Genomic DNA, 19,880 nt, shown 5'->3' on the forward strand with positions numbered 1-19,880 from the left:
GTGGTTACTCCCATTCCACTGTTGTGACATAATCACCTCCCATAGGCCTCACCTCTTAATATCATCACATTGCGCCCATGTTTAAATCAACACGTAAATTTGGGGGGACATAAACATTTAGGCCATTCCACGTAGTGTGGAAGTAATGGTTTAAAAGTTCATCATGGAGGCACCTGGGTGGCTCAGTCAGTTAAACATTCAACTTCGCCTCAGGTCATGATCTCATGGTTCAGGAGTTCGAGCCCGACATGATGCTCTGTGCTGACAGCTCGGAACCTGGAGCCTGCTTTGGATCCTGTGTCTCCCTCTCTCTGCCCCTCCCCAATCACACTCTATCTCTTTCTCTCTCAAAAATAAATAAACATTTAAAAAAAAAAAAAAAAAAGTTCATTGTGGCCAGGAGTACAGGAAGTGGTAAATTATTTGACCAAGTGCCAGATTAAGAACAGAATATAAAGAGCCTTGTACAACAAAATAAGTCTAAGCAACTAGAAGCAACAAAGACTTTTAAGAGAAGTACCATAATTAGTGTGAGATGTTTTCATGATTAGGACTATAAGGCAAAGAGAATAATTATCTTGCTACTTTCTGAAACTTCAGTAAATACTGATGGACAGACATTTTCCCCCATCATACATATTTTTAAATTTTAAACAAAATATTGGTAATGATAGCTGAAAGCAGTGTCATACATTTTGCAGAAATGCGGTCTCAAAACATTCTCATAGTTGTAACTTCCAAAATTTTAGTTCAGGCAGGATCTCTGACTCAAACTAAGCTTTATCATTAGCAGAAATACTTTGAGGGAGGCTTGGGTGGCTCAGTCGGTTAAGCGCCCAACGTCAGGTCAGGTTATGATCTCGTAGTTTATGGGTGCAAGCTCCGCGTCAGCCTCTGTGCTGAGATCTCAGAGCCTGGAGCCTGCTTTGGATTCTGTGTCTTTTCTCTCTCTCTCTCTCTCAAAAATAAACATTAAAAAAAAAACTTAAAAAAATAATTTTGAGTACCTAAAGTAGTATTGTGCCTACCCTTCAATAAGTTTTATATTTGAATTGGATCATGTGATGGGAATGACTAGAGACTAGGAAGCGTGATTGAGTAATACAAGTGGGGCCTAGTATAAGAGGGTCTGAGAGCCTGGCAGAGGAGTTTAGATTTGACATGGAAATAGTAACTCTTGAAAGATTCTGATTGAGATGATGAAGTAATGAAGTGCTATATGGGCAACATTAAATTAATAACAAAATGCAAATAAATTGATAATTGTGCTAAGTGAGAGAAAGTTGGTATAAACAAAATGGACTTCGGAGTCAGGCTGACCTGCATTCCAATCCCTGTGCCATTTCTACATCGGCCAAGTCTCTGAGCCTCAGTTTCCTCATCTTTAAAATCTATACAATAATACCTTTCTCATAGAAAGGATCCATTAGCTGTCTTTTCCCAGTGGATTCATACATAGTACTTAAAATACACAAAAGTGTAATGTAAGAAACGTACAGCAGTGTAAAACAATGCTGTGTACAATTACCTTAAGTATAATATTAATGCACTGTTCTCTCATATCAATTTATATTTATACCCATACACAACAGAATGATGTGCACTGTATTTGTTTTCTTTCTTTTTTAAAATTTGTATAACAAAAAGCCAAGAAAGTTCTTTATTTTCTTGGCAAAAATAATGTGATTAATAAGTAAAGATGTCTATTTACAGAAATCTCTAATTACTGGAAGAGATGCAGAGTCCTATTTAATTGCTTAACCTCAGCCTTAGATCTATAATACCTTAACATTTCCAATGCTCACCTAAATTGTACAAGGACATTTCTGTTTTTCCGGACATTTTACTGTGGGTAACTTATAAAAGCTTTACTATGACTTATAAATTTTTTTGTGAGTATTTTAATCACCTGGTGCTCATCATGACAAGTGCACTCCTTAATCCCCATCACCTATTTCACCATCCCCCCACCTGCCTCTCCTTTGATAACCATCAATTTGTTCTCTATAGTTAATAATGTTTCTTCGTTTGTCATTTTCTCTTTTTTCCCTTCGTTGATTTGTTTTGTTTCTTAAATTCCGCAGAAAAGTGAAATCATATGGTGTTTGTCTTTCTTTGTCTCACTTAACATTATAATCTGTAGCCCCATTTATGTTGTTGCAGATGGCAAGATTTCATTCTTTTTTATGGCTGAATAATATTACATTGTATGTATATGTGTGTGTATATACATATATATACGTGCACACACATACACCACATCTTCCTTTTCCATTCACCATTCAAAGGAGACTTCATCTACTTCCATTTCTTGGCTGTTGTAAACAATGCTGGGTACATCTGCCCCTTTGAATTAGTGGTTTTGTATTCCTTGGATACCTAGTAGTGTAAGTGGGGGATTGTAGCGTAGTTCTATTAACTTTTTGAGGAATCTCCGTAAGTTTTCCACAATGGATACACCAGTTTGCAAGAAAATTCCTTTTTCTCCACATCCCTTCCAACACCTGTTGTTTCTTCTGTTTTTTAAATTTAGCCATTCTGACAGGTGTGAGGTGATATCTCATCATAGTTTTGATTTGCATGTCCCTGATGATGTGATGATGAACATCTTTCATGTGTCTATAAGCCATCTGCTATGTCTTCTTTTGAGAAATGTATATTCTGTCTTCTGCCCATTTTTAAATTGAATTATTTATTTTTTGGGTGTTGAGTTTTGTAAGCTTTTTATGTATTTTGGATACTAACCCTTTATTGGTAGGTCATTTGCAAATACCTTCTTCCATTCCCTAAGTTGCCTTTTAGTGTTATTGATTGTTTCCTTCACTGTGCAAAACATTTTATTTTTATATAGTCCCAGTAGTTCATTTTTGCTTTTGTTTCCCTTGCCTCAGAGGATCTACCTAGGAAAAAAACTGATATGGCCAGTGCCAGAGAAATTACTGCATATGTTCTTTTCTAGCATTTTTATGGTTTCACATTTAGATCTTTAATCCATTTTGAATTTATTTTTGTATATGGTGTAAGAAAGTGGTCCGGTTTCATTCTTTTGCATGTAGCTGTCCAGTTTTCCTAGTACCATTTTGTTGAGAAGTCTGTCTTTTTCCCATTGGATATTCTTTCCTGCTTTGTTGAAGATTAATTGACCATATACTTATATGTTTATTTCTGGGTTTTCGATTCTGTTCCATTAATATATGTGTCTATTTTTGTGCCAATACATACTGTTTTGATCACTACTGCTTTGTAATATAACTTGAAGTCTGGAATTGTGATGCCTCCAGCTTTGCTTTTCTTTTTCAAGATCATTTGGCTATTTGGGGTCTCTTGTGGTTCTGTACAAATTTTAGGATTGTTTGTTCTAGTTCTGTGAAAAATGCTGTTGGTATTTTGATATGGATTACCTTAAATGTGTAGATTACTTTGGGTAGTATGAACATCTTAACAATAGTCTTCTATAAGCATGGAATGTCTTTCTGTTTCTTTGTGTCCTGTTCAATTTCTTTCATCAGTGTTTTTTAATTTTCAGAATATAGGTCTTTCACCTCTTTGGTTAGGTTTATTCCTAAGTATCTTACTATTTTGGTTGCAATTGTAAATGGGATTGTTTTCTTAATTTCTCTTTCTGCTGCTTTATTACTGGCTTATAGAAATGCAACAGATTTCTGTACATGATTTCATATCCTGTGACTTTACTGAATTCATTTATCAGTTCTAGTAAATTTTTGGTGGAGTCTTTAGGATTTTCTATATATAGTATCATTAACATCTACAAATAGTGGAAGTTTTACTACTTCTTTACAGATTTGGATGCCTTTTATTTCTTTTTTGTTGTTTAACTGCTTTGGCTAGGACTTTCACTACTATGTTAAAGAAATATGATGAGAGTCATCCTTGTCTTGGTCCTGACCTTAGGGGAAAGTCTCTCACTTTTTCCCTTTTAAGGATGATGTTAGCTGTGGGATTTTTATTTATGGCCTTTATCACGTTGAGGTATGTTTCCTCTAAACCTACTTTGTTGAGGGTTTTTAATTATAAATGGATGTTAAGTCTACTGAAACAATAAAATTATTATAAGGTTCTTATCCTTTTTTTTATTTTTTTATTTTTTTTTTTAATTTTTTTTTTATGTTTATTTATTTTTGAGACAGAAAGAGACACAGAGCATGAACGGGGGAGGGTCAGAGAGAGGGAGACACAGAATCTGAAACAGGCTCCAGGCTCTGAGCGGTCAGCACAGAGCCCGACGCGGGCCTCAAACTCACGGACCGGGAGATCATGACCTGAGCCGAAGTCGGACACTCAACCGACAGAGCCACCCAGGCGCCCCTCCTTTTTTTTTATTAATGTGATGTATCACGTTGATTGATTTGCAAATATTGAACCACCTTGCAATCCAGGAATAAATCCCACTTGATTTGGGTAAATGATTTTTTTCATGTATTCTTGGATTCAGTTAGCTAGTATTTTGTTGAGGATTTTTGCATCTGTGTTCATCAGCGTTATTGTCCCATGGTTCTCTTTTTTAGTGGAGTCTTTATCTGGTTTTGGTATTAGGGTAATGTTAGCCTCACAGAATGACTTTGGAAGTTTTACTTCATTTTCTGTATTTTAGAATAGTTTAAGAAGAATGAGAATTAACTCTTTAAATTTTGGTAGAATTTGCCTATGAAGCCGTCTGGTCCTGGACTGTTGGTTTTTGGGAGTTTTTGGATTACTGATTCAATTTCTTTGCTCATAATTGTTCTCAAATTTTCTATTTCTTCCTGTTTCAGTTTTGGTAGTTTATATATTTATGGAATTTATCCATTTCTTCCAGATTGCCCAGTTTGTTGGCATATAGTTTTTCATAATATTCTCTTATGGTTGCATTTCTGTGGTGTTGGTCATTTCTGCTTTATCATTTGTGACTTTATTTGGGCCCTTTCTCTTCTTGATAAGTCTAGCTAGAGATTATCCATTTGTTAATTTTTTTTTCCCCCCCCAAAAAAATTCCCTGGTTTCATTGATCTGTTTGTAGCAGGATTCTCACACAGAGAATCGTGACACCGAGGCTTTTCTTTCCAGGAAGCAACTTTATTCCTACCGACAACACTTAGTTGAGTACGTACCCGAAGAACTAAGCCCCGAACACCACGTGGCGTAGTTTTTATATTTTTTTTTTACTTCCTTGTCTCCCATATATAGTAACACACAAACATGTAGTCTGATTAAGTGGTCTCATGTTACAAGGTCATGAGGGATGTTGTCAAGTACACGAATAGCAAGGTTGCCTTGAGATTTTGTTTGTTTCTTTTTCCTTAGGAAGGGGACCCTACCACATGTTTTTTTTTTAGTTTTAATATCATTTATTTCTGCTCTAATCTTTATTATTTCCTTCCTTCTGATTTTAGATTTTGTTTCTTATTCTTTTTCTAGAGCCTTTATATATAAAGTTAGATTGTGTATTTGAGACTTTTCTTACTTCTTGAGGTAGACCTATATTGCTATAAACTTCCCTCTTAGAACGCTTTTCCTGCATCCCAAAAGTTTTGAGCCATTGTGTTATCATTTTAATTTGTTTCCATGTACTTTTTTGTTTCTTCTTTTATTTCCTGGTTGAGCCATTCATTGTTTGGTAGCATGTTATTTAACCTCCAGGTATATGTGGTCTTACCAGATTTTTCTTGTGGTTGACTTTTAGCTTCATGGTCACAAAAGACACATGGTATGACTTTAATCTTTTAATTTGTTGAGGCTTGTTTTGTGGCCTAATATATGATCTGTTCTGGATAATGTTCCATGTGTACTTGAAAAGAATGTGTATTCTGTTTTATGATGGAATGCTCTGAATATATTTGTTAAATCCATCTGGACTAGGGCATCATTCAAAGCCATTGTTTCCTTTTGATTTTCTGTTTAGGTGATCTGTGTATTAATGTAACTGGAGTGTTAAAGTCCCCTACTATTAATTGTATTATCATTGATTAGTTCCTTTGTATCTGTTTTTAACTGTTTTATGTATTTGGGTGTTTCTCTGTTGGGTGCACAGATATTTATAATTGTTGTATCTTCTTGTTGCATTGTCCCCTTCATTATTATTCAGTGTCCTTTTTCTTTTATTACAGTGTCTGTTTTGAAATCTAATTGTCTGATATAAGTATTGCTTTCTATTGACATTCCCAAACTGAGGAATCTTTAAGCCTTTAAAAATAATCTTTGTCTTAACATGCAATAAGAAAAGAAATAAGAAGTAGGGTAATTTCTCCTCCCCTCATCCATCTCTTCTCCTTATGCATTGCTTGCACAAATCTGGTCCACTACTAAATGTTAGGTTTGGTGATAGTAAATTTGTCAGTTAAGAAAAAGAATGAGTTTTAAATCATTTGGTATTTTGAGTTGAAGGTAGAACTGGAATAATATTATCTCTAGCAGATACAGAGACATTGGTAAAGAGGAAATGATGAATTCTTTACAGAGATATGAGGTGAACTTAAAAGAGACATTTAAGTGGGAGTTCCCAGACATTTCTTCTCATTCCTCCTGATGAATTATTGAGCACCAGAAAGAGGTGTATGAGTTGAAGCATATTAATTAATGAATTTCTTTTTACAGTTTCCACCATCATGACCTACAGTACTTAAGAGCTCCAGGCAGTAGCCTTCATCCACAGGAGGGGATACAAGGAAAATATTGATATTCTCAGTCTAGAATTTCACTGCCTAGCCCTACTAGTCTAAGAGTTTTAGTGGGGGACTTTCCCATAGCTTCCATACAGGTGCAGTTCTAGTTATTCTATAGAATTGTGCTTTGTGGAATCATGCTATATAGCACAGTGCCACTCTAGGAAAAATAGGTACATAACAAACATCATATGAAAGAGAGAAATGAGTACCATATTCTAAAAACAGATAAAAAGTACACTGAATTTTAGGTATCATCAGTTACAAATAGTTGACAGGAATAAAGTAGTTGAAGAATAGGAAGAGTAACACACCCCAATTGTCTTTCATAGGCCAAAGAAGTTGGAGGAGCTGAGACATGATGATAATAGTTGAATCATAGTAATCTATGTTTTTCACATGTCTAGATCTGAGTCAGTTCACCATTCTTTGAAATCAACTATTTGGAAATGAGGACTCCTGATATCACATTAGGAATGGAAGATACACCCAGAGAGCTTTTTGTCTGGTGCAGTTCATGAGTGCTTATATGTGTATGTCTTTTTAGAAGGAAAGTTTGAACTTAGTTGTTTTAGAACATGTTAAACTTCAGTTCAATTAAACTTCAGTGCCCCCAAATGCTAAACTTAGTAACTAAAGTTAATGTTTTATAGAACTTGAGGAACATGAGTTCTCTTATTGTGTGTGCCTAAGTTATCTCTTGGAAGGAAATTAAATTATTAAGTATGTAAACATACTCCAGTTTGGTACACAAATGTATCATTTATAGAAGAATCATTAGAGAAGTTCTATACATGCAGACATAAACTTCAGATTCTTTACTGTTCTAATTTTTTACTTTTTGTGTGTATATATGTGTGTGTGACATTTGAAAGCCAAATTATTATCAGCATCTGCCAACTTGACCAGCCAAGGGATATGCAGTTGCTAGATAGCTATTCTAAGCTTGATTTCCTGATAAATTCTCACCTTCTCTCTTCAACAATTTTGATCTCTTGTTCTTATTTAACAGCCAGAGTAATATGATTGCTCCACTCTAAGCAGTTTTTCAGGATTGATCTATCAAATAAGAACCTGTGTAGTTACTCATTCATTAAAACATGGAAATTCAAGCCTAGGTCTGGTAATGGTAAAAATTGGGTTGCAGTCTGAAAACAGAAGGAGCTTCCCTGGCAGCTGTGGCTGAACTGTCTTACCCCAAAACCATACAGTGTGATTTTTTTGTGTGTAGGGGCTATTTTTTTCCTTATAAAACCTCCCAAGACAAATGATTTAACAGGCCCAGTTTGTAGAAATCAGATTTCTAGAGTGGTATGTATTATAGCAATTTAAAAGGAAAAAATTGAGTTGAGCTATACTTTTAAAATAGAATAATTGTCAAAACTATATACAGGTATATATACCTCTTTTTATTGCACTTTGCTTTACTGTACTCCCAGATACTGTTTTTTATGAATTGAAGGTTTGTGGCAACCCTGCATCAAACATCTGTCAGTGTCATTTTTCCAACAGCATTTGCTTTTTATGTCTCTGTCTCACATTTTGGCGGTTCTCACAATATTTCAGACTTTTTCATTATTATTATATTTGTTTTGATGATCCTTGATCAGTGATCTTTGGTGGTGTTATTGTAATTGTTTTGGAGTGCCGCAAACTGTGCCCATGTTAGATGACAAACTTAGTCAATAAATGTTGTTTATGTTCTGACTGCTCCACCTGCCAGCCTTTCCCCTGTCTCACTCTCCACCTCTCCCTCCCTTTGGGCTTCCCTATTCCCTGAATCACAGTAATCTTGAAATTAGGCTAATTAATAACCCTGCAGTTTCCTCTAAGTGTTCAGGTGAATGGAAGTTTTGCACATCTCTTCCTTTATTTATTTATTTATTTAGTGTCACATTAGGTCTTTATAGTGAACTATATAAAAGATTTCAAATATGGTACAGGTATGAGATTTATAAGGAAAATTATTTAAAAGACAATAAGCAATATAGTGTCACGTCATAGTTGAATCATTAAACTCTTACTGAGACTCCTTCTGAATAGAGGTATATTAAATAATTATAAAATTGATTATTGATAATGGATATTGATATTGATAATGGAATTATCAGTTTTAAATTTTATTATCAGTTTTAAGAACTCGCCATCTTTGAATCTTTCTCTTCCATCAATGAGGCCTACCCTGAGTACTCGAAATAAAAGCGAGCATCTCTTTCCTGCTGCACACTCGGTTTCCTCTCACCCAGCTCCACTTTTATTCTGATGGCATTTGTCATTATATGATATGCTAAAAAGCTTACATATTATTTTTTTTTCTTGTCTAGAATACAAGCACTGCAAAGGCTTGGACATTTGTTTGTTTTGTTCACTGTTGTGTCTCAATTACCTCGAAAACTGCCTGACTCACATTGTAAGTGTGAAGAAATGCTTCATGCTTGAATGACTGAATGAACAGAGGATATTATATAAATCACTGTTTAATATTGCTTGTCCTCACAATTTCTAGAATAATCATCTGACACAAAAATCACCTTGTGCTTAAATCAGATTATGCTGGCAGAATAATGTGAGAGGCCCATGGACAGCTCCCCTTGGAATATCTTCTTTAGCAGTGCCTAAAATTAAACCATTAGTATATGTCCTCATCTTCTTTTCCTCCTCCTCCTCTTTTTTTTTTCCCCAAGGAAGGTGAGGTACTTTAAAATTCAGATGCCATTGGGAAGGGTAACATATTCCATGCCTAACTAATCTTAATGAGAGCACTACCTATCGTTTCTGCTGTTACTCCTTTGATCCAAGCCAGAGGTATCTCCTCCCTAAATTACTGGAATCATTCTAATTGGGCCCTGTTCTTCCACTGTGATTCCTATAAAGTCTCTTGTTAGCACAAAACCACACTAATTCTTTCAAAATTACAACAGATTATGAGTCTCTTACGCTCCAAACCTCCAATGTCTCCTCATTTCTCTCATTTTAAAGTCCTGAGTCTGTGCCATGGCCTGCAACACCCCATATAACCTGTGACTGTGTCTCCTACACTGCATCTCTATACTTCCCTCTGACTTTATCTCCTGTACTTCTTTTTGCTCCCTCTGGCCTCCTTACTATGTTTCAAACACACCTGAGGTTACCAGGATCATCTGTTCCTCCTCTTCTCTTTATCCAGATAGCCTCATGGCCAAGTCCTTGCCTCTCTAAAGATTTTAGGTTTAGTTAAAGATTTAGATAAAGATTTTCTCACTGAGAAAGGGTACCCACACTACCCTTTTTTTTTTTAATTGAAGCTTGTTAATATACAGTGTAATAATGGTTTCAGGAGTAGTGATATGACACCCAGTGCTCATCCCAACAAATGCCCTCCTTAATGCCCATCACCCATTTAGCCCATCCCCCCATCTAATACTCCTCCAGCCACCCTCAGTTTGTTCTCTATATTTAAAAGTCTCTTAGAGTTTGCCTTCCTCTGTTGTATTATGTTTCCTTCCCTTTCCCTGTGTTCACTGTTTTGTATTAAATTCCACGTGAGTGAAACCATATGATATTTGTCTTCCTCTGAATTATTTCACTTAGCATAATACATTCTACTTCCATCCACATTGTGGCAAATGGCAAGATACCATTCTTTTTTTTTTTTTAATGTTTATTTATATATTTTTAGAGAGAGGCAGAGAAAGGGACAGAGAGAATCCCAAGCAGGCTCCACTCTCAGCATGGAGCCTGACCCAAGGCACAATTCCACGAACTGTGAGACCATGACCTGAAATCAAGAGTCATACACTTACGTGACTTACACTTACATACAAAATCAAGAGTCATACACTTACGTGACTGAGCCAGCACCCCAGATTTCATTCTTTTTGATCACTGAGGGATATTTCATTGTGGGTGTATATATATGTATGTATATGTATGTATATATACATATATATACATATTACATATGTATATGTGGTGTGTGTGTGTATGTGTATGTTATGTATATGTATTATATATGTAACATATATATATATTATATACACACACACACACACACACCACACCTTCTTTATCCGTTCATCAGTTGATAGACAGATGGGTTCTTTCCATAATTTGGCTATTGTTGATAGTGATGCTGTAAACGTTGGGGTACATGTGCCCCTTCAAATCAGCTTTTTTGTGTCCTTTGGATAAATACCTAGTAGAACAATTGCTGGGTCATAATGTAGCTCTATTTTTAATTTTTTGAGGAATCTCCATACTGTTTTCCAGAGCGGCTGCACCAGTTGCATTTCCACCAACAGTGCAAAATTGTTCACCTTTCTCCGCATCCTCACCAACATCTGTTGTTTCCTGAGTTGTTAATTTTAGCCATTCTGACAGTTGTGAGGTGGTATCTCATTGTGGTTTTGATTTATATTTGTCTGATGATGAGTGATGTTGAGCATCTTTTCATGTGTCTGTTAGCCATCTGGATGTCTTCTTTGGAAAACTGAAGCAGCAGAAAGAGAAATCAAGGAATCCGTCCCATTTACATTTATACCAAAAACCATAAAATACCTAGGAATAAACCTAACCAAAGAGGTAAAAGATTTGTATGCTGAAAACTATAGAAAGCTTATGAAATAAAAAAGTTAAAGAAGATCGTAGGGTAGTTGTAGTTTTAATTTTTTGAGGAACCTCCATACTGTTTTCCAGAGTGGCTACACCAGCTTGCATTCCCACCAACAATGCAAAAGAGATCCTCTTTCTGTGCATCCTCGCCAACATCTGTTGTTGCCTGCGTTGTTAATGTTAGCCATTCTGACAGGTGTGAGGTGGTATCTCATTGTGGTTTTGATTTGTATTTCCCTGATGATGAGTGATGTTGAGCATTTTTTCATATATCAGTTGGCCATCTGGATATCTTCTTTGGAGAAGTGTCTATTCATGTCTTTTGCCCATTTCTTCACTGGATTATTTGTTTTTTGGGTGTTGAGTTTGTTAAGTTCTTTATAGATTTTGGATACTAACCCTTTATCTGCTATGTCGTTTCCAAATATCTTCTCCCATTCCGTCGGTTGCCTTTTAGTTTTTCTGATTGTTTCCTTCACTGTGCAGAAGGTTTTTATTTTGATGAGGTCCCAATCATTCATTTTTGCTTTTGTTTCCCTTGCCTGCGGAGATGTGTTGAGTAAGAAATTGCTGTGGCCAAGATCAAAGAGGTTTTTGCCTGCTTTCTCCTTGAGGATTTTGATGACTTCCTGTCTTATGTTTAGGTCTTTCACCCATTTTGAGTTTATTTTTGTGTATGGTGTAAGAAAGTGGTTTCTGCATGTCGCTGTCCAGTTTTCCCAGCACCACTTGAAGAGACTGTCTTTATTCCATTGGATATTCTTTCCTGCTTTGTCAAAGATTAGTTGGCCATACATTTGTGGGTCCATGTCTGGGTTCTCTAATCTGTTCCATTGATCTATGTGTCTGTTTTTGTGCCAGTACCATACTGTCTTGATGATTACAGCTTTGTAATACAACTTGAAGTTGTATTTGGTTTTCTTTTTCAAGCCAATTGCTTTGGCTATTCGGGGTCTTTTCTGGTTCCATACAAGTTTTAGGATTGTTTGTTCTAGCTCTGTGAAGGATGCTGGTGTTATTTTGATAGGTGTTGTATTGAATATGTAGATTGCTTTGGGTAGTATTGACATTTTAACAATATTTGTTCTTCCTATCCATGGAATATTTTTCCAGTTTTTGGTGTCTTCAATTTCTTTCATAAGCTTTCTGTAGGTTTCAGTGTATAGATTTTTCACCTCTTTGGTTAGATTTATTCCTAGGTATTTTACGGGTTTTGGTGCAATTGTAAATGGGATCGATTCCTTGATTTCTCTTTCTGTTGCTTTTTTATTGGTGTATAGGAATGCAACCGATTTCTGTGCATTGATGTTACATCCTGCAACTTTGCTGAATTCATGGATCAGTTCTAGCAGTTTTTTGGTGGAATCTTTTGGGTTTCCCATATAGAATATCATGTCATCTGCAAAGAGTGAAAGTTTGACCTCCTCCTAGCCAATTTGGATGCCTTTTATTTCTTTGTGTTGTCTGATTGCAGAGGCAAAGACTTCCAATACTATGTTGAATAAGAGTGGCGAGAGTGGACGTCCCTTTCTTGTTCCTGACCTTAGGGGGAAAGCTCTCAGTTTTTCCCCATTAAAGATGATATTAGCAGGTCTTTCATGGATGGCTTTTATGATCTCGAGGTATAGTCCTTCTATCCCTACTTTCTTGAGGGTTTTTATCAAGAAAGGATGCTGTATTTGGTCAAATGCTTTCTCTGCATCTATTTAGAGGATCGTATGGTTCTTGTCCTTTCTTTTATTGATTTGATGAATCACATTGATTGTTTTGTGGATATTGAACCAGCCCTGCATCCTAGGATAAATCCCACTTGGCTGTGGTGAATAATTTTTTTAATGTATTGTTGGGTCCGGTTGGCTAATATCTTGTTGAGGATTTTTGCATCCATGTTCATCAGGGAAATCGGTCTATAGTTCTTCTTTTTTAGTGGGGTCTTTGTCTGGTTTTGGAATCAACGTAATGATCTCTTCATAGAAAGAGTTTGGAACTTTTCCTTCCATTTCTATTTTTTTTTTATAGCCTCAAGAGAATAGGTGTTAACCCTTCCTTAAATGTTTGGTGGAATTCCCCTGGAAAGCTTTCTGGCCCTGGACTCTTGTTTTTTGGGAGATTTTTGATTACTAATTCTGTTTCTTTATTGGTTATGGGTCTGTACAAATTTTCTATTTCTTCCTTTTTCAGTTTTGGTAGTTTATATGTTTCTAGGAATTTGTCCATTTCTTACCGATTGCCCATTTTGTTGGTGTATAATTGCTCATAAGATTCTCTTATTATTGTTTGTATTTCTGCTGTGTTGGTTGTGATCTCTCCTCTTTCAGTCTTGATTTTATTTATTTGGGTCCAATCCTTTTTCTTTCTGATCAAACGGGCTAGTGGTTTATCAGTTTTGCTAATTCTTTCAAAGAACCAGCTTCTGGTTTCATTGATCTGTTCTGTTTTTTTTGTGGTTTTTTTTTGTTTGTTTGTTTGTTTGGTTTGGTTTCAATGGCACTGATTTCTGCTCTAATCTTTATTATTTCCTGTCTTCTGCTGCTTTTGGGGTTTTATTTGCTGTTCTTTTTCCACCTTTTTAAGGTATAAGGTTAGGTTGTATATCTGAGACCTTTCTTCCTCCTTTAGGAAGGCCTTGATTGCTATATACTTCCTTCTTATGACCGCCTTTGCTGCATCCCAGAGGTTTTGGACTGTGGTTTATCATTTTCAGTGGCTTCCATGTACTTTTTAATTTCCTCTTTAACTTCTTGGTTATTAGCCCATTCAGTCTTTAGTAGAATGTTCTTTAGTCTCCAAGTATTTGTTATCTTTCCAAATTGTTTCTTGTGGTTGATTTCAAGTTTCACAGCGTTGTGGTCTAAAAATACACATGGTATGATTGTGATCTTTTTTGTACTTGTTGAGGGCTGATTTGTGTCCTAGTATGTGATCTATTCGGGAGAACGTTCCATGTGCACTAGCAAAGAATGTATATTCTGCTGCTTTAGGATGAAATGTTCTGAATATATCCATTAAGTCCATCTGATGCAGTGTGTGTCGTTCAAAGCCATTGTTTCCTTGTTGATTTTCTACTTAGATAATCTGTCCATTGTTGTAAGTGGGGTGTTGAAGTCCCCTACTATTATGGTATTATTATGGATGAATGGATAAAGAAGATGCGATACACACACACACACACACACACACACACACACACGCAATGGTGTATTCCTCAACAATCAAAAAGAATGAAATCTTGCCATTTGGAACTACACGGATGGAACTAAAGGGTATTATGCTAAGCAAAATTAGTCAGAGAAAGACAAATATATGATTTCACTCATATGAGGACTTTAAGATACAAAACAGATGAACATAAGGGAAGGGAAGCAAAAATAGTATAAAAAACAGAGAGGGGGATAAAACGTAAGAGGCTCTTAAATATGAAGAACAAACAGGGTTACTGGAGGGGTTGTGGGAGGGGGGATGGGCTAAATGGGTAAGGAGCATTAAGGAATCTACTCCTGAAATCATTGTTGTACTATATGATAACTAACTTGAATGTAAATTTAAAAAAATAAATTAAATTTAAAAAAAGTTAAGGAAGATACAAACAAATGGAAAAACATTCCTTGCTCATGGATAGAAGAACAAATATTGTTAAAATGTCTATACTACTCAAAGCAATCTATACATTCAGTTCAATTTCTATCAAAATAACACCAGCATTCTTCACAGAGCTAGAACAAGCAATTCTAAAATTTGTATGGAACCAGAAAAGTCCCTGTATAGCCAAGTAGTGTTGGGGGAAAAGAAAAAAAGCTGGAGGCATCACAATCCTGGAGTTCAAGCTGTCAAATGCTTTTTTCTGCATCTATTAAAATGATCATACGATTTTTCCCTTCTCTTGTTCATGTGATGTATCATATCAATTAATTTGTGAATATTGAACCACCCTTGCATCCCAGGAATAAATCCCTTAATTGTGGCAAGTGATTTTTTTAATGTATTGTTGGATTTGATTTGCTAGTATTTTTTTGAGGACTTTTGCATCTATATTCATCAGAATATATTGGCCTATAGTTCTCTTTTTCTGTAGTGTCTTTATGTGGTTTTGGTACCAGAGTAATGCTTGCCTCATAGAATGAATTTGGAAGCTTTCCTTTCTCTTCCATTTTTTGGAATAGTTTGAGAAGAACAGGTATTAACTCTGTAAATGTTTGGTAAAATTCACCTGTGATGCTGTCTGGTCCTAGAATATTGTTGGGAGTGTTTTTTATTAATGATTTCATTGCTGGTAATTAGTCTGTTCAAATTACTTAATTCTTCCTGATTCATTTTTGGAGGTTTTATGTTTCTAGGAATTTATCCAATTCTTCTAGGTTGTCCAATGTGTTGGCATGTAATTTTTTTTGTAATACTCTCTTATTATCTTTGGTATTACTCTGGTATCAATTGTTATTTTTCCTCTTTCATATCTGATTTTGTTAATTTGAGTCCTTTCTCCTGTTTTGTTGTTGTTGTTTGTTTTATGAGTCTGGCTAAAGGTCTATCAATTTTGTTGATCTTTTCAAAGAACCAGCTCCTGTTTTCATTCATCTATTCTAGTCTTTTAGTTTTTATTTTGTTAACTTCTCCAATCTTTATTATTTCCTTCCTTCTATGTATTTGGAGTTTTGTTTTTTCTTCTTTTCCTACCTCCATTAAGTGTAAGGTTAGGTAGTTTATTTGAGATTTTTCTTGCTTCATGAGATAAACCTGTATTGCTGTAAACCTCCCTCTTAGAACAGCTTTTGCTAAAGATTTGGGACTGCTGGGTTTTCATTTTCACTTGTTTCCATGTATTTTTTTATTTCCTCTTTTATTTCCTCTTTTAATTTCTTGGTTGACCCATTCATTGTTTAGTGAACATTATATAATAGACCTGTATTTGTGTTCTTTTCCATATTTTTTCTTGTTGATTTCTAGTGTCATAGTGTTGTAGTCAGAAAAGATACATGGTGTGACTTTCTGAATTTGTTCAGACTTTTTTGTAGCTTAATACATGATCTGTTCTAGAGACTGCCCCATATGCACATGAATGTGTATTCTGCTATTTTAGGGTGGAATGTTCTGAATGTATCTGCTAGATCTGTCTGTTCCAATGTGTCATTCAAAGCCAATGATCAGTCCATTGATGTAGGTGGGATATTAAAGTCTCTTACTATTATGTTACTATTGATTACTTCCTTACGTTTATTAACTGCTTTATGTATTTGGGTGCTTCCATGTTTGGTGCATAAATATCTACAATTGCTATATCTTCTTGGATTGTTTCCTTTATAGTTACATAGTGTCCTTGTCTATTTTTACAGTCTTTGTTTTAAAGTCTATTTTGTCCAATATAAATAATGCTACCTCAGCTTTCTTTTGACATCCATGTGCATGATAAATGCTTTTTCATCTTTTCACTTTTAATCCACAGATGTCTTTAGGTCAAAAATGAGTTTCTTGTAGGCAGCATATAGATGAGTCTTTTTAATCCATTCCATAACCTGTATCTTTTGATTAAAGTATTTAATCCATTTATATTCAAAGTAATTGTTGAGAGGTATGTACTTATTGCCATTTTGTTACTTGTTTTATGGTCGTTTTTGTAGTTCTATGTTCCTTCTCAGCTCAGTTTGCTGACTTTCTTTAGTGATATTTTGGATTCCTTTCTCTTTATTTTTTTGCATACCTTACTGTTTTTTTTATTTGTGGTTACCCTTAGGTTTGTGTATAACATCTAATGCATATAACAATCTATATTATAAAGTTGATGGCTGCTTAAGTTTGAACCTACTCTACTCCTCTCTGCCCTCCCATGTTTTAGGTATATGGTGTCATACTTTACATCCTTTTATTTTGTGAGTCCCTTGACTAATTTTTACAGATATATTTAATTTTACTGCTTTTGTACTTCCTACTTTTCTTACTCTTGTTTATGGTCTTTCCTTTCCACTCAGAAGAGCCCCCTTTAACTTTTCTATTAAGGATGAGTTAGTGGTTATGAATTCCTTTAACTTTTGTTTGGGTTACTCTTAATCTCTCCTATTGTAAGTGATAGCCTTGCTGCAGGTTTTTTTCCTTCAGGACCTTGAGTATATCATGACACCCCCTTCTCAGCAAAGTTTCTGTGAAAAATAAGCTGATAGCCTTATGGGATATTCCTGTTTTCTTTTCTCTTGCTGCTTGTAAAATGCTTACTACTTTTTGCCATTTTAACTACTATGTATCTTTGTGTTACCTCCTTAGTATGATTTTTGTTGGAGGCTCTACGTGCCTCCTGGATCTGGATGTTGCCCTTCCCAAATTTGGGAGGTTTTCAGTTGTTATTTCCTCAAATAAATTATTTGCCCCTTTTTCTCTCTCTTCTGGAACTCCTATAAGATGAATGCTTGATGGTATTGCTAAGTTCCCTAAGTCTGTCTTCATTTTCTATTCTTTTTTTCTCTCTCCTGTTCAGTTTGATTGCTTTCTATTACTCTGTCCTCCAGGTTGCCTATCCGTTTTTCTGTGCCCTCTACTATTTATTCCCTCTAGTGTATTTTTAATTCTTATTGAGCTCTTCATTTCTGAATGGTTCTTTTTTATGTTTTCTGTCTCGTTTTTGAGTGTCTCATTGAGATCCCTCCCCTCTTTTCTCAAGTCCACTATATTCATATTTCTTAGCTCTGTTCATTTAGTTTCTTACTGTGATTTTGTCCTGTTCTTTGATTTTGGACAGAATCCTCTGTTGCATTTTGTCTCTCTGTGTCTGTTTCTGTGTTAGGAAAGTCAGCTCCATCTCCTGCTCTTGAGATTGATGGCCTTATGAAGAAGAGGTCCTGGGATGCCCTATAATGCAGTCTCCCCTACTCACCAGAATTTTGCACTTCAAGGGTGTCTCAATGTGTTGCACGTGCCCTGCTGTTGTAATTGAGCTGCTTTTGCAGTAGTCCAGCCATGGCTGTCTTTGCCTGTTGTGGCCAGGATTTGGTCCCAGTGTTGTTGCATCAGTCTGGGGCAGCCTTGGGTTTGAGTCAGACCAGGCAATGCCAGAGGGTAGCACCAAACTGCTGGGTGCTTTCCCTATGTTTCCCCCCGAGAGGCTTTCATTGGTGGGCAAGGCCTGCAGTGAGACCAGTTGTCTGCCCCCAGCCTACTGCTGGGGCCACAGTTGTGTGTGGTTATCTTTCCCTTTTCCTGGGACAGGAGTCACTTTGGAGTGGTACTGCTTCCTGTCAGGTCTGCTTGCATGATGCCACCCTTGTGGCACCACTTTGGATGGGCTCTGGCCAACAGTGTATTGGAGGGGGCAGGTCTGCAGGAGAATGTGACAGCAGTTCATGCTGTTAGCAAATTAGGTGGTGAGTGTTGGACCTGCATTGGTTCCTGCTGGTATCCATGTATATAATAGGCTGGGAGGCAGGGGAGGAAAGTGGCACCTGCCAGCTCTTAGAGAAGTCTCCCAAGGATCCCTGCCCCTCCAGCACACACTCTGAGATTAGTAAAAAACCAAACAAAACCTCCTTCCCCATACACCCCAGGCGTTAAACTGTTCTTCTATGCTGTATCTCCACAGGGCTGTTTGTTGTGCTCCATGTGCAGAGACTCTGTTCCTTGCCCTCTAGCCTCTCCATAGACCAGCCTGATTTTTATAGCATCCCATTTGTTAAGCCCTGCTGATTGTAGGAACTTGCAAAATTATGCCCCTCTGGTTTTCAAAGCCAAATGCTTCAGACCATGTCTCTGCCCTCCCCACCCTCTTCCATGTTACCTGTACTCTACATGTAGCTGTGAAGAGTCACTTCTGCCAGTCTTTGGGTTGTTTCTGGGTTATATACACTGATACAGGTGTTATCTAGGTGTGTCCATGGGACAAGGTGAGCTCAGGGTCCTCCTACTCCAGTCTTCTCTGGAAGTTGCCGTTATTATTTATATTGCTAAGCTCATTAATGGGAATATGTTTTTTAATTAACCTGAAATTATATGGCCAATTAATTTATGACAAAGGAGGCAAGAATATACAATGGGGAAAGATAGTCTCTTCAAGAAGTAGTGCTGGAAAAATGACAGCTACATGTAAAAGAATAATAGTGAACATGAATAATAGTGAAAAAGAATAATAGTGAAAAAGAATAGTGAACATGCACATGGAAAAAACAATCATGGAGATATAATACTGGTATCAAATGAGTCATCCATTGATTTATTATGATAGAGACTGCGTTTGACTCAGTGGTTAAGGAATATGTAGGAAAACTCCATATTTACTCTTTCTACTCTTTACTGTAAAATCAGTAACATGGAAAGTTCTTAGCTTATTTCACATTGCCTGGTTTTAAATACTGAGCTCTGTAAGTTGTGTTGCAGGGGACAAGAAAGCTTTTTTCAGATAATCTCTTTAAACCTAAGTGGTGCCAAAAAAGATCACATACTACCACAAAAATATATTCTTTTTGTACCTAAGTTCTATGAAATAATCAAAATCAGATTTGTGTAAGCTGTTTTCAATCCTTATATGTAACATTTTTCTCCTAGTGTAAGCTGTCTTCAATCCTTATATGTAACATTTTTCTCCTAATAAGTTTATAATTTAATTTATAATCTCTAATTATTTATAGTCAAATCTAGGTAAAATTTTAAAAGTTCTTT

At 36.0% G+C, this 19,880-nt stretch overlaps 1 protein-coding gene across 2 annotated transcripts in view; it reads left to right on the forward strand.

Moving 5' to 3' along the window:
- The window catches only part of NUDT6 (nudix hydrolase 6), a 36,296-nt gene that overhangs the window by 10,312 nt on the left and 6,104 nt on the right, over positions 1-19,880 (forward strand). The gene's annotated exons all lie outside the window — the stretch shown is intronic.

The sequence above is a fragment of the Prionailurus viverrinus genome, chromosome B1 (genome assembly GCF_022837055.1).
Source record: "Prionailurus viverrinus isolate Anna chromosome B1, UM_Priviv_1.0, whole genome shotgun sequence".
NCBI lineage: Eukaryota > Metazoa > Chordata > Mammalia > Carnivora > Felidae > Prionailurus > Prionailurus viverrinus.